The sequence below is a fragment of the Scophthalmus maximus genome, chromosome 11, assembly GCF_022379125.1.
Source record: "Scophthalmus maximus strain ysfricsl-2021 chromosome 11, ASM2237912v1, whole genome shotgun sequence".
NCBI lineage: Eukaryota > Metazoa > Chordata > Actinopteri > Pleuronectiformes > Scophthalmidae > Scophthalmus > Scophthalmus maximus.
Window position 1 is genome coordinate 19,354,295 of NC_061525.1, and position 25,996 is coordinate 19,380,290.

General features: G+C 45.3%; 1 long non-coding RNA gene across 2 annotated transcripts in view; it reads right to left on the reverse strand.

Moving 5' to 3' along the window:
- LOC118299369 overlaps positions 1 to 25,996 on the reverse strand; it is a 76,221-nt gene that overhangs the window by 7,132 nt on the left and 43,093 nt on the right. For both annotated transcript variants that reach the window (XR_007031692.1, XR_007031693.1), the window contains 2 exons: positions 20,928 to 21,024; positions 978 to 1,134 (listed from right to left, as the gene is read on the reverse strand). This is a non-coding gene — a long non-coding RNA (uncharacterized LOC118299369). The remainder of the gene's footprint in view (positions 1 to 977; positions 1,135 to 20,927; positions 21,025 to 25,996) is intronic.

Here is a 25,996-nt window from a genome sequence, read left to right on the forward strand (position 1 = left end):
TCGGTGCCTCGCTGCCTTAAGGCTGCAGAAAGCGACCGGTTGACGGACAAACCCCGGGGGCCTGTTTCAGAAAGCAGGGGTTCAGAGACTGAGGGTTGAATGACTCTGAGCTGTCCGACTCGAATCGAGGCGTCAGTTTCAGAACACGTGATAACAATTCGTTTACGCAACACTGAATTCAATCGACCCAAAGTGGGAGCGCACGCACGAGGAGATAAAGAATGGAACACAGATAACATGTTGTCATGGCAAAATCTCGAGCCTCCTTCTTCCCCCCCAGTGGAGGTGGAGTCGCTTAGCGTTTGGTGTGAACGCACCGTAACACTATTTAATCATGTAATGGTTTGATTCATATGGCCAGTTGGTTAGTCTGGCAACATTTAAAAGCCGAGGCAGGTGGAAGAGGGGGAAAGCTTTAGTTCGTGCCAGTGCAAATTCGCATATTTCTTGGCGGCAGCAAGTAAAGTGATTGGTTCTTTTTGTTTCTGTGATAGCAGGATTACTCAACAAGTCATGGACGGATTTGCACGAACAACGTTAACAAAGACGGGTCTCTGGTGCGGTAACGGGTGATTACGTTTTGAGAGAAGTCTGGATCCAGGAAAGGTGAAAGCACTCAGCCTCAGGCGGAGGCCTCCGCTCTCCGAGCGCTCTCCTTGACTCCTTCGCCGGCTGGTCTGTTTGACGGCAGGATTGCACAAATCCACAGAATCAATTTCCGTGAAATTTTGTGGAGGGGTGGGGATAAACTTTCTCTCTAACATGGCGGGTGTGTATTTGCTCTCCAGCGCTACGACTGCATTTACCTCTCATGTCGAATAGAGTCTTGGTAAAACAGGTGCAATTCTGCAGTTCTTTTTTTTTTAAGTATATTTTTCTTTGAAAGCAGATTTTTCTTGTAAAGCTGATCTTATTTCACAGGTGTTACAAAAATACCACAACTCTTGACGTCTCTGTCGGAACACTTTGTTTCCTACCTTCTCCTTGTCCCTGTTGCTTTCCGCCTCTACCTCCTTTCCGTCTCGTCTCCTGCAGGGAAGCATCCTATTGATAGCTGAAAATTCAGACCTGGCCGCGGACAGCAACAGCGGAAGACGAGGAGGAGCAGGTGAGACAGACTGAGAGTCGGGGCATCTGAAGAGAGAGAGAGAGAGAGAGATGGAAGTCAGACAGAAGAGCACGTGGCCAACCTGCCTCTCCCGCCTCTCCCTCTATGAATATTTGATGCAAGGGACTAAAACCAGCACCATGAACTCTGAGGAAGTGTGACAGATGAAAACGCTCGAAGCGGATTACAACAAGCCAAAAAAACGCAGCGAGAGCTGCTACTCTGAGAGGCGTCCGGGAGGAGAAGGGAGCCGGCGCGCGAGTGTGTGGAAGCATGGCAGGGCGGCGAGTATAGACACACGTCCTGCACATCTTCATCATGAGGGATAATGAATAGAATCGTCTGGATGAATGTGGATGGAACACGGTTTCACGAAAAACACAATTTCATTCTTGTTTATTGGTGGTAGTGCTAAAAGAAGAGTGCATTTCCAATTTGAATCTTAAAATCTGTGCTCAAATCAAATATCAATTGTAATCTTAAAGCTGAGCCTAACCTAGCCTCTGGAAGACATGAGATCTGCCACGTTATTCTTACTTTGGAGGATTTTTTTTATAAAACATGCAGGAACACGCACACACACGCACGCGCACGTGCACACACTGACACACTGTGGGGCAGGCAGGGCCATTGAAATATTGATGGAGGCCCTCTCCTTGCCTTAATGAAAAATCGCCCTCCGATAAATGTTTCATCCCTCCAGATGCATCACCTGCCCATTTTTTAACAGATGAGGCAATTTGCCTCATCTGTTAGAGAAACACAAACGCTGGGGGGGAAACGGGTCTCGCCGCAATTCGTTGCCATCAGCACACAACTAACAGAGGGACAAGCTGGAGGAGATGTTAAGAGAGAAAAGGCAGAAAACGGCTCGTGTTTTTACATGGAGTTCTCTCCCAGACTGATGTCACGCCCGCAACCTTTACATTCACAAGATGTGGGCTTTTAAATGTGTTAAGATAATGGTTTGAGTGGCCAAATACGGCCGGGTAATTGTTGTAACCTTCTGACTGTGACAGATTCTTTTAGCGTTTACACCATTTCTTTTAACTTCTCGGGGTCACTGTGGTCCTGGAAGTTTATGTTTGTTCCAGTTATATTGCTGCCTTTACAAAAAGTACTTGATAGTTTGAACAAAAAAAATATCCAATGACAAGAACAAGATGTACTTGAAGATGACAAGTTAAAGAGTTTTTAAAAAGAAGACGTAGTTATGTGGATGTAGCCAACGTGGAGAAACTTTTTCTATATAAAAGTCACTCAGCAGCGTGAATATGAAAACAAATGCCTATGTTTTGATTTGGCTTTGTTTCACCTTTCCAATTTGCTTTTTAGGATTTGAAACCACCTTGAAGATTTGAATATCCTCCCACCCTTGTGTGTGTGACTGGTTTATTACCATTTGGTTGTTGTACGATCACTCAACATCTAGAGACCGAATAGGATAAATAAAATCCATACTGTCAGCTTCCCTGACCCACTAACCCACTTCACGCCGAGCCAGCAGCCCACGTTTCTTTTTTTTGCCGTGCAACACAGCATCTGCCGCGTAGCTCGCACCACCTGCTTGCCTATATTTGTTCTCTGCCCATACCATATCTATATATCTTGCACGCCACATGCCATGAGCGCTTAAGCGCTTGGTAAAGTTTGCACACAAGCTCTTTCAGCTGCCCAGCTGTGATGGCATCAATAATTGAATGAGCGATAAAAAAAAAATAAATAGAAAAGGAGAGAGAATGCATGGATAGTTGTGCTTGAGTCACATCAGCGATATGCAGCCTCTCCTCTCTCCAGACCGAGTTACATTGATCCATTGGAATATATCGATCGCCCACGGCCTGATATGTCATCCAAACCATGAGGAATAACATGAACGTCTTTGATTGTTCATGCACGGTGCGGCTGGGAGTGGCTGCTCCGGGGTCAGATTACAGCAGAGACTTGTTCGGGACATATTTTCCTCCCCAGCTCAGCGACTGTAATTAGAAAAGCCTTCGCGCTCCCTCGCTCACACGGCTAACGCAGACTGTAACTGTAACTACAACTCCTCTGGGCTATTTTCCCAAACTCTCGCTTGCCAGACTGTCAGTGACTTGCAACTCGTTTGACTGGCAGCGCGAGAGAGCTCAACACGGAAAGGGAGCTTATGCGCCGAAGAACGCCGTGTTAAAAATGCATCCGAGCTTATTAAGATTCAGAAAGGATTGGCCGATTCTGTCTTTATGGTGCTCTCTGTCTCCTCATTGTTATTGAGCGAAAACCCATTAAAGCTGGGATAAGACTTGGCAAGCTTGCAGGATGCTGCCAATACAAGTCGGCTGACATTGTCGGTACCCTTGATACCTCAGCCGTCCGCCGCTCTCGTGCTGAATGATAGAAATATTGGAATTCAACTGATTTCCCCGGGCAAAGCCCACACTCTTTCTCCCAGCTGCAGTTAGGCACAATGCAAGAGGTGAAACGGCTAAATTGAAAAGATGAAATAGTTTCAGCAGGCATATTTAGAGACAATGGTGCCAATCAGGAAGGGTCCTGGAGGCATGAATAAAGAGGGGGCAATGTCAACTCACAATACCCCTTTATGCCGGGATGCCGGGAGGAACGCGGCAGCAAAATGGCTGCACAAAAAACGGCGTTCGCTTGTTGCCGTGTTAACAACCGTTTCGCTGTTCCTTGTCCTGTTCCTTGTCCTGTTCCTTGACCTGTTCCTTGACCTGTTCCTTGACCTGTTCCTTGACCTGTTCCTTGTCCTGTTCCTTGACCTGTTCCTTGACCTGTTCCTTGTCCTGTTCCTTGTCCTGTTCCTTGACCTGTTCCTTGTCCTGTTCCTTGTCCTGTTCCTTGACCTGTTCCTTGACCTGTTCCTTGACCTGTTCCTTGTCTTGTTCCTTGTCTTGTTCCTTGACCTGTTCCTTGACCTGTTCCTTGACCTGTTCTTTGACCTGTTCCTTGACCTGTTCCTTGTCCTGTTCCTTGACCTGTTCTTTGACCTGTTCCTTGTCCTGTTCCTTGACCTGTTCCTTGACCTGTTCCTTGACCTGTTCCTTGTCCTGTTCCTTGACCTGTTCCTTGACCTGTTCTTTGACCTGTTCCTTGACCTGTTCCTTGTTCTGTTCCTTGACCTGTTCCTTGTCCTGTTCCTTGACCTGTTCCTTGACCTGTTCCTTGACCTGTTCCTTGTCCTGTTCCTTGTCCTGTTCCTTGACCTGTTCCTTGACCTGTTCCTTGTCCTGTTCCTTGTCCTGTTCCTTGACCTGTTCCTTGTCCTATTCTTTGACCTGTTCCTTGTCCTGTTCCTTGACCTGTTCCTTGACCTGTTCCTTGATCTGTTCCCTGTCCTGTTCCTTGTTCTGTTCCTTGTTCTGTTCCTTGTCCTGCCGCTTCATTTTAATGGTTATTTCAGTCACCTGCTCTTTGGCTGCTCTCCGCAGCGGCGTTCCAAACCAAATGCATGTGTTGTAGTTCATTAAGGCCGGAGCTTGGCCGGACACCAAGACAAATACACGACTAAATTGTGGCAATGGTCCACTATCAGCAGTTAATAGTCTTGCTTATTCTACCCTACTTGATTTTTGGCAAACCGACACACGCAGGGGCCTGACTGCTAAAATACCAAGAGAGGTGTCTTTAGCACCTGATGATGTGGAAAAGCCGCGGCGAAATTAATTAAACAAAAACATCCAAATATAATGTTTCACATGACGTGGTCACAGTTTTAATTAGGACAACATTCTTCAGACATCAGTAATGGCCTTGGGGTCATTCAGTTACTAAGTGAAAAATGTTCTTCGACTGCGAATGTCTGATGAAGTGAAACGACACAAATTCAGAGGAATTCAAAATGACGAAGAACAGATGCGTCCATATGACTGATTTGAAGAGCAGGTAAAGGGAGTTGTACGCTCTTTCTGTCTTTCAATGAAAGACTGTTTAACCGAACAAACTTTTTGATGTCACAGTCTTTAACAAAGTGTGATGTGCATTTTTCAATGTATAAGCCCAACTAACAACCAATAAAGTGTAATTAATGAATTGATAATGTGACATTTTTAGTAGTATATATATATACACTTGAATGGGAGATGGTCTTTTGGACCCCACTGTGTTAACAGGTTTGTGTTAGTAGCTGCTGTATATTTGTATGTACTATGCGTGTATTTAAGTGTGTTTGATTGTATGGATTTTTTAAAAATTGCTTGATTTTTAATTTTTTTTATAATAACAATTAAAATGTGTATATTTATACTGTATATTTATAATAGCATAATAATTCATCTTGGTTTTCAAAAACTATATATCAAAAATATATATTTTTATATATATAGTTTTTTTATATATCAAATATATATTTGAATGCCTTCCTGTTACAAGCCCCTCACCGTCAAAACCATTTAAGTGAGCAAAGCAGCTCGCAGATATTTTGGTCGGCGACAATTGTGGCCACATTTTGCACAAAATGGATGTATTTGATTAGATTGACAGAACTTTATGTTTCTATGTAACGCATTACAATCAAGTTCTACATATTTGGTCTTATTTGTGTTTCATTTAAATTGTATTATTATACAATGGTTGTAATTATAGTAAAGTTGATGGTTAAACTGTAAAATACCAAGCCTCAATTCCATTTATTAGTCATGAGGCTTTGATAACGGCATTTTGGGAATTATTGCCAATTTTTTATTTTGAAATATGTATATCAGCCAATATATTGGTATCAGTCATTTCAGCATCACCCCCCAAAAAACACATATTGCTCTAGCTCAACCGTGTTCACAGTGCACTGCATGTAAACGTACAGACTGATGTATGAGACGCGGCACTGACCAGTCTGTGTGCCAGGTGACCCAAAGTGTCCTCCAGGGGGTGACAAGCTACAGGTGACCACAGCTGCGGACATGGAGGAGAAACCAGTTCATGAAAAAAAGTTTAAGAACAGAAGAAAGTGAGTCAGACTTGACCCCATTTCCCACGGTCAAGGGCTGAGAGGAAAAGAAGTACAACACCGTAATGGAAAAAAAGGAAATTGCAGTAATAGTAATCATGATAATGGCTTTGTATATATTGATTGTAGTGGTTATGGCTTTTGAGGGATTTTTCTTTTTTCCAGTCTTTGGTTTTCCTCCATTGATCATAAACTCCCAAATGCATTGTTGGACTCGTTCCTATTTCATTTAAATTGTTGTCACTGAGCTACACCATTACTGTTATAAACCACCCTAGCTAAGAGCCATCGAGGTGGTATAGGCTTTTCTCTAACTTTTCCATTTTAAGCCGCGTGTGTCCAGTAACGGAGGCAGTCTGTTCCTGCACACGCTGTTCATGAATCGTACACAGATCCAACAGTTCAGCGAAACAATTTCATGCCTGAGCGGATGAAACGCTGTGACTGTATATTCAGTGGGAGATTTATGCTTTCAGACGCTATTAAAGCTACTTCATCTCTCAGGGAAAATTTAGAAGGAATGGACGAAATTTAATTTTCAAGTTTCTGTATTTTTATGAACCGTATACATCAGTGATAATGTTGTTGTTGTTTTTTTAAATAGAAACTGTGCGAAAAGCTGATCGTTAAGGCACTAAAACACGTTTCTCGTAAACATTATATAGCCTCTTATACAGCCTAACATTATCACAGCGATATTATTATTATTTAACACAACTGTTCTCAGCCATTCGGCTGAAAAGTGATCAAAAGCACAGTCACAGTTTGGTATGGGGTTGGATTTGAGCCTTTCCAGAGCCAAAACAACACAAGTAAAAGTGTGATGAAATAGTTTTTGGACACTGTATGTGTTTGCTCTAGCGCGAGCAGTATATGTGGACATGAGCTCGTTGTAACTGAGCCTGACTTCCAAGGACAAGAGTTAGCATTTCAAGTGGAATTATTTCGTGGGTTGACATTAGAGGCACAGAGCAACGTTAGCGGGTTGGTCCCACTTCTTTTTTGAATCCGGGGATCTTCAGACGTCGGCAGCCCCAGTTAGGCTTCCCCGAAGCATTCTTTATTTCCAAACATCAAGTGGGTTTTTTTTCGACATGGACCGTTCACGTATGACAAACGCAGCAGGAGGCTGTCCGAGGTTGGACGCTTTGTGGAGCAGTCTGCGGCGTCTGGGTGGAGCAGCAGGAGGCGGGGCACGGCGATGATCGCCTCGCTGGGACGTTCTCCGGAGATCGTCCTTCTGTATCCTCACGTGGGCTCACTCGGACATTTTCCTGAAATTTTTACCACAGGGGGCCGGCAGGAAAAAGTCACGGGAAAATGTCAAAACATTTGCAGGCATTTGCCTTCTCACAGACATCCCATCTGCCAAAATTTCAGGACAATGTCCAGACTGCAGTGCATGTCTGAAGACAGCTTTAGTCAGTCCTGGTCCTCAAAAGCTTTTTTTCCCTTGTAACGTTAAAAGGGAATCATACTGTTGTGTTGCTTGTCCAGGTATGATTTTTACTAGTGCCCTTTCAACAGGGTTACAGCATGTTACAACAGTCTGATCTTACATTCTTCTTCACGATTCTTAAAATAGCCTGTGAGCAGTGTTAGTGCAGCCCTGCGGCACTTCTGCATCTCCTCCATGGATCATGAAATAGTCAGGATGCTGACCTTCCAGCAGGGACCCCTGCAGCTGCACACTCAGTCTCTTACCATGATATCGTGTATGTGGCCGTGAAGTGATGTATAAAGACACCACTGCAAGCTTCTACAACAAATCGGGCAGGTTCATCGCTTTCAACAGACTCACAGAATCAACGTTGGCGTAAGCAGATAGCTACAGCTGATCAAATCTGCCAGTGATGGCCACAAAATCGAGCACCCATTGTTGTCAAAGAATTACTGGAGATCGCATGTGGCGAATCTCCGACCAGTGTCACTGAGCGTCGTTCTAGATTGACGGAGGCACTGACAGAAGGAGGGGCGGGGCAAAGCGAGGGGGTGGCTGCGAAAACATAAAATGCATCGCTTGGAATGGAAATCGTTCATGGACTATGGCTCAACCAATCAGCATTGGAGAGAGGCATCCAGTAGGAGGAAGGGTTAAAGGTCATCGCCCCGGGGCAGACTGTGCTTCTTCGAGAACAGCTGTGGGAGGTAAAGGTATACGTCCAAATGTCCTGTGATGTGGCCATTTGTCTTCTTCCTCTCACCTCCTCCCTGCTCCCTGCCGCGGGACACCATACAGGACGTTAGCGAAGGAGGAGGAGGAGGAGGAGGAGGAGGAGGAGGAAGAGGAGGAGGTCCACTGGTGTGGCGGCACTTTCTTGCAATTCTGACAACAACTGCAGCCGAAAGCGAAGAGACGGCAAAATAAGTCTATAGCTGCTTTTTCGATATGAACTCCGGAAAATGCCGTTCACAGAATTATTCCCACTAAGGTGTCACTAAAAACATCTTCACACTCTGGGCTGTAAACGCATTGAACAAGCTTCCAGAGGATGTGGTGCAGGCCCCTTCAACTAATACTGGTAATGATCAGTGGGTTGAGCTTGGGGGTTTGATTCCCCGTCGGCGTGTGGCTAAAATCCAGTGTGGACCCTTAGGCAAGACTGAAATTGGTTATTGTAAGATGCTTTGGACAAGAAGAGTCACCTTAAGGAATGTAATGTTAAAAATCGAGAAACTGGATAGAATTCTGATCAAAAAAGGATATCTTTTATATCTTTTATAAGTGGATTTCTGGCTGTTGTGAAATTCCTGTTATTTTCAACGAAAGGAATTGTTATTTTTTTTCTTTTGTAAGGTTGTCTTTGTTGGTTTTGAGTTGTGGAGTCTGGCGTAATGGGAATTTGTGTCCTGTGCCAGACAAAAAAAAATGTCATCACATTTTCATATGAAACACAGGGAGCAGGCGATTGTCCGGGTCGGAAGTGTTCACATCAGCAGGATAACCCCCGGAACGGTCCGTGGCATCTGAGTAGATCCCGCAGGAGGCAGGACATGACATGATTCCTCTGTGGAAAGCAGTGATTTTCTTGTCATCAACACACACACACACACACACACATTCACTCGCTGTGAATCCTTCAGAGATTTTGCCAGGTGGCTGGCAGGAAAAGTCCGTGGACATTTGGGCTCTCGCACACAAGCCCCCTCCGGAGAAGCTCACGCCATCGTCCCGACTTTAGTGCGTGTGAGAGTGGCTGATACCCCCACCGCCTCTGTTGATGAACCCTGGCGTTGGAACCTGCTCTTGCTTTTGGATTACAGACACAAACCTAATGAATGAAAACGGCAATCGTGCAGATGCGACAGTGCCCCCCAATTCAATTGTGAATCCTCTCCCGTTGGTGCGGGCGGCTTGCTGCTGGCAGGCGAACGAGAACGAGTGATCGCCGGTGGGTTGAACAGACCGCTGGCATTCCCTGAGGCCTCTTACAGCCTGACAACACTGCCTTGCAGCATCACGACGGCAGCCGCGCATCAAAACATTAGCGCGTTGGCACAACCGTGCAAATACTGACACAGCAGTACAGCTGGGTGGGCTGGCAAGGTGGCAATCATGCCCACACACTGGAAGGCCTGGCAGGAACACGAGCTGGAAGCGCTGTCGACTGGAGCCTCGGGCAGGGCTGTTGGCATTTATAGCACTGGTGTAATGACTGCGTGATTGATTGGAACCACAATGGGGGCTCGTGTACTCAGAGCGGTACACAGCATATACACCGGGCGGCTGGCACTCCTGGATTACAGTCCCCCTGGGTTCCCACCCAGATTAAAGGGGTTACATTAAACAGCATGAATAAAAGATCAAAATGATTCCCTTTTGGCGCGTACCCGCAGGACAAAGGGGTTGGAGTGTGTTTACATTTGTGCCTGCCAGGGAGGGATGCTTTGGATGACGCTTCCACCATTTCCTGTTTCCCCTTTGAAACACACACATGCAGCGAATGTCTCTATCTGTTGCTTTATACATCCAAGGGCAAGAGGAATTTAAATATGTAATTACCGGCTGCAAATTGTACAAATGGGACAACCGGAACATGATTAAGGCGGTGTTAAAGGTTACCCCAGTCATTTGGCTAATTACATTTTACATGCTTGGGGCCAGGCTCTCCTTGAGGAGGAGAGGGCATGGCAGTCAGTGGGGGGGGGGGGGCACCTGAGCTGTTCCAGAGCCGGCGCCCAGAAACTACATGTTATCACGCTTTAATGACGACGTTTTCGCCCGTGGTCAACATCTTGTTGCTCAAACCTCACGAAGAGAGATGGCTGCGGGCGCTTTTATGATTTTAATCTTTCTAATTGGCCCCACAGTTCATGAGCTAATGTAATGAAGAAGGATGGGGAGGACGCCTTAATCAACTACAGGAATTGTGGGTAAACCAGCGGGCAGCGCGGGTGCCTGGCACGGCCCGACTCCCGCCCCTCGTCGCACTATTTCATCTCGAGCTCGCTGGTCACTTAGGCAAATGGACAAGGCCGCTCGCATGTCGTCATGGCGATATTTCACACGTTTTTACCGGCATTATAAATATTACAGCCGTTTCCCCCCGCGCCCGTCCTCACCGCGCTTTGCTAATTATTTATTCATAAACATTACGGCCTAAGCAGAGCGTTACTGTATCTTTTTTACTGCAGTTCATACCCGGTCGCGCCAAGACTGGCGTGAAGTGGCCACCGCAGGAAGTAGAAAAAGATAAGCAGATAAAGACGCAAGATTTACCACTATACATCAAGAGGAATCGGGAAGTAAAATGAGGATGCTGTGCCATCCCCATTGGAGATGTGCAAAGCAGTTTCTATTGATTAGTAATTCATCATACCATCCCCGGCGATAGGCTCACACAAGCGTAAGAAGAGTCTCTGGGCTCAGATGATGCCTCGCACATAATCAATGGCTGATAATACAGGGGCCGTCCTCTAATTATTGACGACCAGAGAAATGCTCCCCTCTGTTTCCCTATTCATTCACGGAGGGGTCAATTAAAAAAAGGCGTCTCAACCTCAGCCGGTTGCCGTCCAGTCGGCCGAAGCAGCCCGAGGTCCCGTGGGAGACAAGAGGTGAAAGGGTGGCGGACCTTGGGATTGAGGGGCCTACAGGCGCGGCGATGCACAGTTGGTGTTTCTAACCGAGGAAGGGGTAAGATGTGGAAGAAGAGATTATCATCAGACAAAAACAGCTGCAGAGTCACAGGTGCAGCTTGGCATGGGATGGATTTACGGCGAAATCACAAAATCAACAACAAGCTTAAGGCAAAGTTACAGTCTCCTACGTGTGTGTGAATGTGTGTGTGTGTGTGTGTGTGTGTGTAACCTAGTTAAACTGCAGCATGCTTAGTGGCTTGTGGTTAGATAACTTTTCCCATTATTTTGTACTTGGTGCCCTGACAATAGTCTTTCATCACAAGCATTCAGCACGCATTTTCCTCTCTCACTCGTGTAGAAATAGCTGGAATGGGAACTGGAAAATCCTCAAGTCACACTGTTTCTCCTGCACCGTTCCTCAGATCAGAACTCAGGAGAATGTCCCGAAGAGCAGGTCCGGACATTTTTACTGACGTTTTCAGTTCACATAATGCGAACGCAACGGGAGATTGTCCGAGTCCGACGCGCTCACGCCAACGGGAACATCGTCCGGATCAATCTGCGAACGTCTGGGTAGAGCGGCAGGAGGCAGGAGGCGATGCAGCTGCAGTCGCACACGGGCTCACTCTGACATTTCCCAGACATTTTGTCAGGGGGCCGGCAGGGAAAAGTTCTGGAAAAAATCCAAAGCAACATTTCTGTTCTCACATATACGGAGAAGTTCGGGAGACATGTCCGGACTTTAGTGCATGTCTGGAAGCAGCTTTGATGATGCTTGGTTGTATCCTTCCACACCACAACACAAACATTTGATTCTAGCTGATGCCAGCCGCCCCCGTCCCGACACCACGTCGGCCTCCTCACCTCTTTACCTCCACTGACCTGCAGGGATCCTCTTTCTGCGGCAGGTCACCCACGACGCCTCACGGCTGTCAGGCGATATCTTAATGGAATGGAGGTTCCAAGCCAGCGATATGAAGGCCTGTGTCAAAACATGAATGACTGCCCACACACACGCAGACCTGACCCGGTAACCCCACGGGGTATGGGGAGAAGATGTGAGGACACCGATTCATTCACTCAATCATCCGTTCTGAAAAGCCAAAAGTAGCACAAATCTTACTCATCTCAAAAGATTCTTTTTGAAGTTTTAAACAACCAAGTTTGACAAACTGAATGTGAAGTTGCTAACATGTCAGCAAACAGCTGCACTTTTACACCTCCCACGGAAACAAATCAGTGTGAGCATTCATTAGGAGTTCTCCACTATCTCCACCTACTCTAGAAACATCGAGTTATTTAGCTGTTGTATCCATTGGAGAGTTGCTAACTGTTTCCTGTCCATAGACTTGATATTGTCGTACAAAAATGAAGACGATATCGTGGCGATATGAAGTTGTCGTTATAGACTCAACGATAATATTTTTCATTTGTTACAAATATATGTACTTCTTTTAAACACACAGACACATTAAATATGTATTTCATTTTTTTTTAATTTTTTAAAAAATATATTCCATTCCATTTGTTCCACTTCAGTTTATATACTTATAAACTTTAGATATTTATATATAACTTCATATACTATATACTTTTTAAAACTTGTCCATACAAGCTGTTGTGTGCGCTTGGATTTCGCCCCCCAATTTCACTTCATAGAGATCGTAGATCTAATCTAATCTAATTAAAAGGTGCCATCATTTACATCGTGCTAGTGATTTATCATGTGTTGAATTACTGAAATGGATTTCCTCTTTCTGATGCATTTCAAACTTCAATGATTTACCCCAACCCGAGCTGTGACGTCGCCGCTCTCCTCAGACATGTGGAGCTCTGATTAACTCTCTCGGTGATAAGAGGCCACAAAGTGCAGACAGGGAGGCTGCGATCGATCTCCGCTCTGTGGTCACACGTGTAAATGTTTAGATGTACAGACGTGTTACCTCCCGTATCAACACACGTCCATTAGACGGACTCACTCTGACCCGCTGGGCCTTTATCAGTGGGAGACTCTGCACCTGGACCGCTGCACGTTTGTGCGCGTGGGTCAATGCACAAAAATATGAATGTGCGTGTGTTTGCATTTGTTGTGCGTGTTTGGAAGAGGAGGTGGTGTGTGGGTTGGTGTGTTATTTCGAGTCTGACTCCCGAGTTTCTGAGGGGTTTCTTTCAGTCACAGGTCAGATGTGGAGAGAACAGGAGGTTGATGGGATCGTGACACGACAACCACAACATGCGCCCCCCCAACACACACACACGCACACGCACACACACACACACACACACACACACACACACACACACACACACACACACACACACACACTCCCTCAAGGAATGCAATTTTTCACAGCAAGTCTGACTTCCCTGTTTGAATTTGAGGCGCAAACATCAGCCTGCTTTGATAAATGGTGTGTATCCAGGGCCAAAGTATCAAGGCGACTGTAATGTCGTGTAAACTGATGAAGAAACAAGGAGAGAGAGAGAGAGAGAGAGAGAGGGAGAGAACAAAAGAGATTTAAAAACAACAACACTATTTATTCAAGACTAGTTGCTGTTTGTGGGGGCGGTGATGGGCATTTGAAGCCGAAATCAAGGGACCTCCAGATTTGGGATTACATTGAGTTAAAAAAGAGAGCAAAGCAGGGGGGCATCAAGAATGTCTGGGGGCCGCTCTTATCTCTCTCTGAATGAAAGGAATGCACACGACCAAACACAGAGCGGCCCAGATGCGATGTGCAGTGAAGGAGAAGTAAGAGCAAATCAATGGATTGGTTTAACGTCCAGCTTCCCGGGGATGTGAGGATACCTTTAGGGTAGGACGGACGTGTGTGTGTGTGTGTGTGTTCATGTGGTTTCTGTGGTTCTTTGTGTACATGTGCATTGGCGGGACTTCCAAAGAATTGCCCTGTGTACTTTTAGCTGCAGGGGACTTGGGTGGGAACCCCCCCCCCCCCCATCAAACCAACTGTCTGGAACCTCTTTTAGTGGGGTGAAGAGAGTGTGTCGATGTGTGTGGGGGGGGGGGGGGGGGGGTTAATGACGGAGTGGAAGGCTGTCTCTAAGCCATCCGTGGGTGTACCTGAAAGAGCTACCCCCCCCCCCCCGGGATGAGGCTTGAACTGTGGAGGTTCTGCCATCAGCTTTGTTGCGGTGCCCTGAGGGGGGCTGGGGAGAATTAGTTGAATGTGTTGTTTTGTGTGACACCATTGCTTCAACCAAACTTCCTTCAAAGTTCTCTGACTTTAAGTCACTGCCCACTTACTGGCAGGCCACATATACACAATATTTGAGGTGAGATTACTCTCTCTCACGTATCGTAACGTTAAAACTAGGATGTGAATGGCTGAAAGGGAGTTCAGTGCGTTAACTGTGGTTTTACAACTCAAATTTAAATGTCTGAATGAATTGCGTCTCTTTAAATGTCCCTTAGTGTGATATTGTCAGTGTTTGAAATCGGTCCGTGAAATTTTAATATAAGACAAAACACATAACTGCTGGCTTGTTATATCTTTTCAAGTAAGGATCATTTTGTCATTAATACACATAGTTTATGTCTTTCATTCATATAAAAAGATGATGACTGGACGTTGACCGAGAAACGCAGCACAGAGATATTTGATGCCTGTTAACGGGTTGTGAAGTTATTATTTGAGGGAAGCTTTACTTCATTCTGCAGTTGTTCTTGTTTGTTTGGCAGCAGGATTTGGTGGAACGATGAGATTTGGGCCGAGGAAGAACCTATTACATTCTGTCGCGGATCTGGACAAATCCTTTTGTTTTTCATCACTTACAATCTTATTGTTTTTCATTTTTTTTATTTTTTTTTATTTTTTTCTCTCAGATTTCCCAGGGAATGATTCATGGATCTTGATGAAAAAAAAACAGGCGTATTAAGTGGACTTATATCTAAGATTGTGTGCAATTTGGTGCAGCTTGATTGAATGTAAGGACTGTTGGGCCTTGGTGGAGTTATCGCTCTGCTGTGGGCCCTCATAGTTAATTGATGGATTTATTACTATTCTCATAGAAGTCGGGTTAGAGGTGGTTTTATGATATTTCTCTGTATGTGCGTATCCTTGAAGAGCTGCAGCAGTTTTTGCAATAATCTGAGGGGATTCATTTCAGACTCGTGGCATTACATTATTTGGAAGTAGGTTCCTGTAAAACACCCTGTGACTGCATTCACGTATTCCTGGCAGCGTTGATATTTCATGGCATTATTTTCCATTTTCCTGTGTTTCCCTACTGAACATCAACAATGTTTCGCAGCATCTGGTTTTTCGTGGATCTGGTTTGTTTGATGTGGACTTGACAGAACATCTTTGTACTGAGTTGAGGAATTACGCACGAACACGCAACTGTCTAGTTTGGAAGAAACGGTTGGATAAATATGAAAAGGACCACTTTCTTTCCTCTTTCTTTGTTTCTTTTTCCCCCATGTCACACTCTCTCTCTCTCTCTCTCACACACACACACACACACACACACACAACCCGGGCGACCCCGGCATTTTGTCTTCATCCATTAGTAATTACGATCTATTTCCTGAGTGTGTATCCAGAGGCTTGCTAAAAAAAAGGCTTTGGAGGAAATGATAATAAATAATAATCAGACCGAACCAATTAAGACTGATTACCCTGTGTGTGTGATGCTGGGTGCTACACACTGCTCAGCACACACACACACACGCTGCGTTTACAGGCTCGTGCTGATATGTGAACGTTTATGCACTTACTGTGCGCACCCACACATGGCTGCTGGGTAACTTCGTGATATGGCAGTAAACGGGGATCCCTCCAACATGGGACTCGTCACAGGGGCTCAGTCTAATTTCAGGAGACCGGGGCCTGCGCCTCTCAGGAAGGCTCTAAGCCTCTTTACGCTTCAGTCTTAGCTGGAGACAAAAGCTATGTGGCTTGGGGAGGATTAGTAATATTGGTGGAGAGGGTTCGACATCCCAAAACGTGATTAAGTGTTTGGTAAGTGACTGAGGAGGACTCGCGGGACTTATAGTAACGCACTGAAGATAGCAGGTCCTTTCTGATGTTAAATAAGGCTGGGAGATGCAGCTCAGCAGGGGGCGGTGGGACGGGGGGCGACAGTAGGGAGGAAGACGCAGAAGATGTCAATAAGGAGCCGTTGGCGTCTGACAAGGAGAATGCGGCCGCCTTTGTTCCTCTGGTGTCCTGAGGGTGGGCCATAAGGAGCAGTGATCACACACACGTGCTCGTGTACATTTTGTACACGCACACTTTCTCCAGTCTGGTGAAGTGAACACGATGCATTATTGATCAGAAGATGAGGATGTTCTCTCGGACCGAGGCAGCCGTTCGTGTTGGCCTAACGCACGTACGCAGCCACACAGAGAGGGGCTGGAGAGAATCGCTTCTCACTGCTCTAAACCAACGTGTGGAATAAAATGAGTGTGGAATAACAATGAGCAAAAAGTCAAATGTCGAGAACAAACTTGAAATTTCAAGATTAAGTTTTAAGGATTTCAATTTTTTAAGGATTTCATGTGATTGCCCGCTCAAAATGTCTTGTGTAGATGAATTGGTTAAACATTGTTCTGCAGAATCAGTCTCGTTTCTCTTTTAGCTCATAACCACAGGCTTGTGATCGGCGTTATGTTTTTGAAGATATTGTGCAAAAAAACTGCGTCTGTTTAGGAGAAGAAGATGGACCGCAGGTTAGTTTGACTTCATTCTCAAAAAAAAAAAAGATTCTCATAATTCCTAAAAATGATCATCCTCTGATTCAGTTTTATTCTTGACATTCTGATGTTATTCACGAAATAAAATCCGAATAAGGGGAAGAATGTTTTATTTATTTATTTCATGAATAAAATCAGAATGACTTCATTCTCAACATTTCTATTTTGTTCTCGACATTTCCACTTTATCCTTGAAATACAAAATGGAAAATAAAATATTTATTTAATTTTTCCTAATGCCTGACTCTAATACTGTTCCACACCAAAGAATCAACAGTAACAACCAGTTTCATTTACGTACTAACCTAACACACTTACACTTTCTCTTTATAATCCACAATGTACATACTTTCCCAACAAAATTAAAGATTCATAGGCTCCTGCCTACAGCTCTCCCTCCCTCTTTCTGCCTCTGTCAGTGGAGTTTAAACGGCGTGTAATTGTCATCTGTCAGTTGCCCGTGGGCCCGTCCCCAACGGCTGGTTTGTGACTGACACCCACTGCCAATGCTCTAAGAAGTGCCATATGGCCACAGTTGACACTGACGTATAGGACTGTAACGCAGCCTCATGGGAAGAGAGTGACTGTGGATACAGTGTAACGTGCGCGAAAGTGAGAGAGGGTAAAGACACACACCAACAGATTGGCTTTTAGTGATAGTGATAGTATCGCTATCTGTATTACATGATTAAGGAAGTAGCTCTGGATTGGTGCGATAAAACCCATGGAGGTGAGAATGAAAACGCCTGCAGGGAAACAAAAGGAAGAAACGGCAATTGCTTGCACATTACTGGAACTGTACAGGTGTGTGTTCAGCCCACATCAACTCGAGACATAAGCTGAGTTCACACTCTACGTTTTTTAGGCCAGATTTAAAATTCAGAATTCTGGAGCTAGCCGACAAAACCCCAAATCGGAGGAAAATCTGCTATAAATCAGGGCTCGATTGCTACGTGCGAATTACCTATGCCACGACGCGATCAAAGTGCCTCGCCGGCGAGCCCAAATCCTGTAGTGTGAACTGTGCTGTGACTGGCAGTGAGAGCGCCAATGACAGCGCAAGAGGAACCTTGAGTAGTGTGCCACGGTAACAGGTCTGTTAGACTGTTCTTTGAGCTAAATGCTAATGGCAGCATGCTATAATGACAATGCTGACATGCTCACAGTACCACGTCATTTAGTACGTTGATACTTTTTAAGTAGGCTGGTGGTTTTGCAGGTGTTTGGGCAAAAAAAGGAATCTTTTTTACCCGACGTTGGAGTGAAATACATTGTCTATACTGGTTTTGGGAGAATTTCTTACAAGCAACATATTTGTACAAAACCTGTAAGTGCTGAACCATGAGCATGTTTCTGCTGCAGCCTGCTATTACTCTTTCAACATTACAACTAGCCCCTGGTGTCAGCCATTCCCCTGTTTTACATTTTACAAGTGCTGCTCCTGCCTCCACTGATCATGTGCTGGAAGTGTATGTATGTGTGAGAGAATGTTCTGGCCCGAGTCATTTACCATTGGCTTAGTGTGATAAATATGACCTGTCTCTGCTACTCTGGGTTATGTGCCACTGAGGGATGGCGGCTGTGTTTTGTTACTGAGGAACGAGGCTGGAGAACGGGCCTAGTAAATGACTCTAACCCTGGGAGAGCGTTGGGTTATCATTAAAAGCGGCGCAACACCGGTGCACCGCTGTCAGAGCGCTAACCCGTAACACAGACATGACAAGGACACGAGATGATGCGCTTCAGTTTTGACCTTGTGTCATTTCTTAGGGGCTATGTGGTTGGCGGCGCGGCTGTTTGGTTGGCCGGTATTCCTATTTTTTTGTACTTTTCAGATTAATGTACCGTACACGTTCTTGAATTTCAGGATGTCCGCGACTGTGGGTGCAAGAAAACATGCTGATATCAGAGACTGTGTATAAAGATGGACGACATCAGTGTGATAAGAAACTAGAGTATACCTAAAATGTCAGAGGCTGCTCTTTATTTCTTGTTAATTTCATCTTTAGCTAACTTATTGTATCCATGTCATATTAGAATTGTTTCCATAAAGCATTTGCCAAAACATAAACCGGAAAAAAAACCTACAGTCGAACGGTCCCTCGCTTAAATGGTCCTACAGCATCACTTCATCAAGCACCTGGTTCGTTTTAGCATGGCTGAAAAGGTCAGAGAAAAGGTGTTAACCCTCGTCTGTTGGTTGGATCACTTGGTCCAGAGTGAAATATCTCAACAGCTTTTGGATGGACTGCCATAGATATTTCCCCCACTAGATCAAGTGGAAGAGCATCTCCCCGCCTTGTTAAAGAAAGTGAAAAACTAAATCCTGGATCTGCCCGTTTAGCCGGATCAACTCCAAAATGTAATGGGTTCTTCCTTGGGTCATGCCAGTGTGTAATTTTTTTTAATTTTCTGGCGGCATCTGGTGGTAAAGCTGCAAACCGCAACCAACTGAGCACCCGACAGGGGACACTGTATGGTGGTGCACTGCTGATTTCATTTCCGGTGTCCGACAGTGGTGGAAATTCAACGTGATTGCGATGTATTCTGGAACCGTTTCTTGCAACAACCGTGTTCAACACGACGTAGCAATGTAGACTCGCACGGAGGTCGGGTCCACCTCATGCAACTATATTTAACTCATTCACAGTTGATGAAAATACCTTGGTTCTTTGTTTCAGGTGATGATACATATATGAACAGATAGTTATGGACAATCTATAAAATTTCGGTGAATAAGTTCTTCAAAATATTGAACACTGTAGCTTCAAATCCCTAATGTAATTGTGAACTATACACCATTTGTAGGGGAAATTAGCTAAACTCATCAGAAGCATGAGCACTTGAACATAAATCAGTGTGATAAGAACTAACAAACAAAAACCATGTTTTTTTACCTTTTTAGTTTGGTCCATGTCCCATCCACTAACATGGAGGAGGCGGAGTTTACAACCTATACTGCAGCCAGCCACCAGGGGCCAATCAAGATGATTTGGCTTCACTTTGGGGGAGCTGTCATGTCGTCCATCTTTATCTACAGTCTATGGTATGAATCTGTTTACTTGACTCACTGATGTCAGTTTTTGTACTGTCTCTTGTGACCCTGGAAACTTGTCGAAAATGCAAATTTCAAGATGATGACCATTGCTAAACATTAGTCCTGCTTAACGTCAGCTTGCTTTGTTTGTGTGAGCATGTTAGCATTTGAAAAAAAAAACCCTGCGTCCCTGAGTACAGCCTGACAGAGTCATTGGTTTGGTTGTAGACTCTTGTTAATTTCTTCCTGTCATTTTTTTGTGAAAGACTTCCCCATCCTAAATGTGCCAGAGAGCCCGCCCCCCTGCCTGTGTAACCCACCTGTCTTCATTTCACACAAACCTCTGTCATCGCAGCTGTCTTTCCCTTTTCCCCGCGCATTCCCGTCCCTCCGTCCCCTTTCAATTCAGCGTGTCAGTCCATCACTTTCTAAATGGCCTACGGCGGCGCGGCATTGTTGTTGATTTCATACATGCCATACGACACAATTACATTAATGGCTCCATGAATGGATTTCACAGGGAGCCAGTCGGATTTGTTTGGGAGGCAGTTCAGGGACACAAAGAGGCTGTCATCTCTGTTTGGCCATCAGCTCCAGAGCCGTTATTAGCAGATGAGAGATGTGACAGTCCCGCTGCAAATGAAGAGATGATTTCTTCATAATGAACACGTTACAGACTTGTTGAAGATTAGTTAATTTTCCTTCTTTTTTTCTTTTGAATTTTCTTAATATTAGATGAAGCACATAAAGACTCTTCTAGCCTGTAAATCCCCACTTAGAAAAAGAGTATGCAACGTTTAGAAATTATATCCTGCAGTTATTTCTTCACGTGGAAATGCATCAGCTCCAAACCAAGTCAATCAAATGTGCAGCAACGAGATATTTAAGCAGATCTGCCAAAATCCTCCATTAACGAATGTTTTACAGACTGCACATGAGCTCCAGTAAACACGGTTGTTTCCAGCAAGTCACCTCGACGTTAACAGTATCACCGGGAGGCAGGTTCAGTACAATATTTGGATCAGGTTCTACTCACATCATGTTCTGGCGTCATGATGGACGAGTTGTGGCAGCGGTTGGTTTTTCTTTCCTTCTCTCCTCGCTGCGCCCGGAGGAATCGCCCACAGCTCGGCCTGCCGTAAGAGCCAAGAACTGTATTTGTAATCAAACTCCCACTAAACATGCACAGTCGACAGAACGGATTGCTTTGCATTTACGTAACATGTTATCAGAGTCAAAGCAGCACTGAGTTAATGCAGCGGCAGAAAGCGAAGGCCAAGGCTCATTGTGCCGCTGCCGCCTGGCCCGCTGCCACGGCAGCAGCGGCAGCAGCAACAGCCGCCCTGCGAGTCAGGATGTTGCAGACGGGGGGGGGCTGGAGTATTCCACCATGCCAACCAAAACTGAGTCACGGTGCTGCAGGGAGTTTCACAGCCGACTGTTCGTTTTTGTTGGACGCTGCTGCTGACGCCAGCGCGGAGGAACATTCTGGTGTGTGTGCGACAGTGCAGGACTTGAAACTACATTTTTCAAAGATAAAGAACGAACCTCTGCCAACAGGAAGAGGGCAGCGGACTTATGTAACCCACAGCTATCCCCTCGTTCATTCACTACTTCCTAAATGATAAGCGCTCAGCAGAATTAGGAATCATTATCCTTTTGTGCCGCCCCCTGTTCGGTGTGATAGTGCAAAAATAATTTGTGTGAACCACGTCTGAACCGGAGCCTTCACAATAGTGATTCAGTAGAAAGCATGCTCTTTGATTTTGCTTATTTTATTTGTGAAAATATTTGTGTATATGTTTATTAAAATGTTTAGCTAATCAGAGCAGGAGGTGGAACTTCTCTTTCAGTGCTGAAGTGGTGTTTTCACCACCAACTTGGTGGAAGGATGGTACATGGGTCAAGGTAACATAAAATTTTGGCGTGGATTATAAAAAAACTACTTTTTGCATTTTACATCTTCACAGATTTTCCAGGGATTCATTCATGGATCTGGATTTTTTTTTAAATCTTGAATATTGAGGTGACCGATGAGTGTGCGCAATTTGGTGCAGCTTGTTTGAATTTTTCAGGGCCGTTGGGTCTTAGTGGAGGTGTGAGCTCTACTGAGCCATTCTAGTTGGTTGCTTTGTTTGTTTAATCTGCAGATTTGGTTAAAGGCGCAGATCAATTTTTTTTAATCACTTTCCTTTACATAGCAAAATCAAAATTTTCTGACATATTCGTCAGTTTCCTCATTAAATGTTTGGATCTCGATGTACAAAAAAATCGGACACACATTTATGGCGACGAGATCTTGGAGCGTGGTGCTGATTATCAGATTACTTCCTTTTCCCTTTTATTTTTCTTTTATTATGTGAGCTAGACTAGACATGTTTTGCTTGGCCGTGGCGGATGAAGCCACCCTGAGTGCCATAATTGCTTTCAAATTGAGTCGTGGGGAAAAAAGAAATATCACTTTGACAAATGCACTCAAGAATGAGCATCAGTCTCAGGAACCATGACATTAAGTCGTGAACGATGGAGATAAAATAGATACGAGTGGGGACGATGATTTGAGGGATCAAATAGCCTGTACAAAGTCTAGTACTGAAACAGACAGATAAAGTCTGTGTGCGCGTGCGTGTGTGTGTGTGTGTGTGTGTGTGTGTGTGCTGTACTGTGCTGTACTGGTCAATGGTGGCTCTTTGTGACCCCACTCCCATCTGTCATGGTAGGTAAAGATCCCTCTGACACCCGTTGACACTCCACCAGGAGCCTGATCGCCCCAGTGTGCCAAGTTATGGGTGGGCTTCTGTGGATAGGGAGATCAAGGACACACACACGCACGCACACACACCCCAGAAGTTATCAACAAACACATTTCCTCCTCATTGTGGGGTCAGTGTGGGGTGTTAGGTGCCTGACAGTTTGTTGTCACATTCATGACAACAGCGACGGGGTCTTCCACCACCTGGCTTAGATTAGCACCCGATGCCAGATGTATCTTTTCTGCAACACACACACACACACACACACACACACACACAGTAGGTCAGAGCCTGTCGAAGACGGTGCACGCTCCGGAGTGTGGGGTGGCAGTAGTGAGCTTGTGGTCGAGGGGCGTGACAGGCGTGATTGAATAAGCAAAGCGTCTGTTCTCCTCCTCCTCGGCCTCCTGCAATAACAAAGCCTGATTTGAAAACGTGCTGTGTAAAGCCCCCGGTTCACGCTTCATATGCGGCTCGACGAGCTACTTAGCTCGCGCTTCCGATGCTCGGCTGGAAAGTTCAACACGTGGGTGATGAATGTCAGGAACTGGACTTCTCTATGTGCTACTTTGAGGGGGGCGAATCCAGATCACGTCCCCCCTCTCGGGTTTTTATTTGTGTTAAACATTCGACGGTGACAAGCCAGTGTAGAACTAATGAAAAGCCATTTTCAAGAACCGTTGACAAAACAATCTCATGTCAAGGTCAATTTAGGCCACAGCCACACCACTACGTTTCCCCTTTAAAATGACGCTTTAAAACGAAAACAATCTCCGTCCGAACGAGCGCTGGGCCCTCAGCTCGGGCGAGTCGCGACTGATAGGAACCGATCATGAAGCGAAAGCTGAGGCGCCAGCAGCGTTTCCACACGTCTCCGTTTTGGGTGCCCGTGGATGGCAGGCGTGAAAGTATGCAGCAGTGATACATTTCAAAACGAAAATGACGTAACGCGGAAGTAACCTTGTGTAGATGTCCTGGAGCTTTCAGTCATGTCACACGAGCTTCGACAGCAGCTGGGGTTCGCTCACTTGCGTGTGTGTGTGTGTGTGTGTGTGTGTGTGTGTGTGTGTGTGCATATGTGCCTTGACACCGCAGTGAAGACACTCTCAAATGACGGGCTCTTCACCTGACAAACGCATGAATAAATAGCAAGTCAACAAGAGAAGGAAGTGTAGCGGTGGTGAGAGGAAACACAATAAGGTTGCTGGACTCATTTGTTTATCTAGAATCATATTTTCGCTGGATCGCTTGTGTATATTTTAAAAGTCGAGCACTCGAGATGCTTTATTTCCCTGATATGCCTTTACTCACTCCAAATAAAGACTAATGGCAGTGATGTCATGCTGCTTAATATTTTCACAGTGGGAGCAGAAAACATAAATCTCAAGCCTCATGTCTAACGGACACTTTGGCTTCGCATGATTCAGGAGAAAAACTGAATTCATACTTCATTCTCCACAAAAAAATACAGTGTAATACCGTGTATTTCCCTTTGGAAATTAATGAGCTATACATTGTGCTCTCAAAGCAACTTTTCCGACACTTCAGATGAGATGAAACTTTAATGATCCCTCAGGGGGAAGAGAAGGGTAGGTAGTCCACCGGAGGGGAACAAATACACGCTCCCATTGTTCCTACAGCGCTTTTTGTCGGGCGTGAGGCTCATTTAGTGAGATTCAAAACAGAGCACATGACTCTGTCTGTGGTGCATCTAGCAGGCTCTTAGCAGAGACACTTTACCCCAGAATCAGTCGCACATCAACTGGGTACTCAGACATCCACCACCACCACCTCTGCTCTCACACCAGCTCCAATACGCCGGTCGTTATCAGGCCGTTAGTCCTCACCGATCTTCCGGAGCTTCTGTGTGAACCCTCCCCCTCCTCCAGCCGCCCTCCAATAAACACTCTGGTAGCAACTGGCAGTCGGACCCAGGATCAGGTCAGCTTTACTTTTACCTCTGTCCGTCCGCCTTAGTTTCTTGGCCGGTGGAGCTTCGGCACATTTTAATTTTGTTGGTAAATTGCACTTAAATACGAAGGTGTAACACTCCATGTTATTATCTAAGAAGTTGACTGTAGACTGGTGACTTTTAAGTCACGTAGACACCATTATGCATGTGTATGAGCAGCTAAGTGGCTTACGTACTTATCAGTGGGTTACACCTTTGACTTTGGTACAGAATGTCGTGGGTTCGATTCCAGGTCATCCAAGTTCAGGATCTTAGGCAAGGCCTTTAATGCTACCTGCCTCAATGATTGTAAAACGCTTTGGACAAAAAGCGTCAGCAAAATGAATGAATGTAATGTAATGTATGGGCAAGGTGTAGTTAAAGGGGCAATAAGTCATTCTAAAGCGATACACGTTTTGTAAAAATCTGCGAATATTTCCTCACTGTCCGTTAGCTGTCGCTTTTGTGTGTACACAGGAAAAAATCTGGGTTTTTGGCTCAAACCAGGCTCTGTAAATGAAAAACAATTTTAAAAAATGGTGCGGACCGCACCACACAACAGAACAGATTGTAAAACATCACTCGTCGACACCTGAAGAGATGAGCTAGCGGGATGCTCAGCTACTCTGCGGTTTTGGCCTAGTGGTCAGTGCGTCAGACTCCAGAGCAGTGAAATCACAACAACAACAAAGAGAGAGACAGGCTTTTTGTCCAAAAATTGCTAACTGCCCCTTTAAGAGCGATATATATGTCGGAGCTGCTCTCTGGTCAGTAGTGACAAGAGAAGTTGTTTGGCTCATGACACTGGGACGCGCTCATTAGAGCCCAGGATAACAACGCAGCAGCTAACACTGTCTCCTGTCAAAGAGAGTGAAAAGTATTACGATGGACCAACAGGCTCGCTCTCACCTACACACCAGCACCACCGTCAAACAAACCACCATCGTTATCAGGTCTGGGAAAGGGAGGAGATGGGTGACAAAGCTCTGAGCTCTTGTTGACAGGTGGTTGTCCAGCGGTCCGGACTCTTTCCGACGGGCCTGCCAGAGAAATCCTGTTGACGTGTCTTGTTCTTTGAAGAGACAGCTGGCCCCCGCGCGTGGTGGTCGTCGGCGTATAGGAAGTAAATGAGCATCTTTTACAATGGCACGGCCGTATTACAGGAAGTTCTTGACATGTTGTGATGTATCACATTGTTGTCTTTTGGACAGATTCAGCAATACCGCGCACGGAGGTGTGTGTGTGTGTGTGTGTGTGTGTGTGTGTGTGTAAAGGTAACGTGTCGTGCAATTTCCCAATTGTCAAGAGTGGGATGAATGTCAGGAGAAAACATAGCCAGATGGAGCCGAAACTCTGATCTCCGCCAAACATCTGCTGTGGAACATTTTACTTTGTAATAAT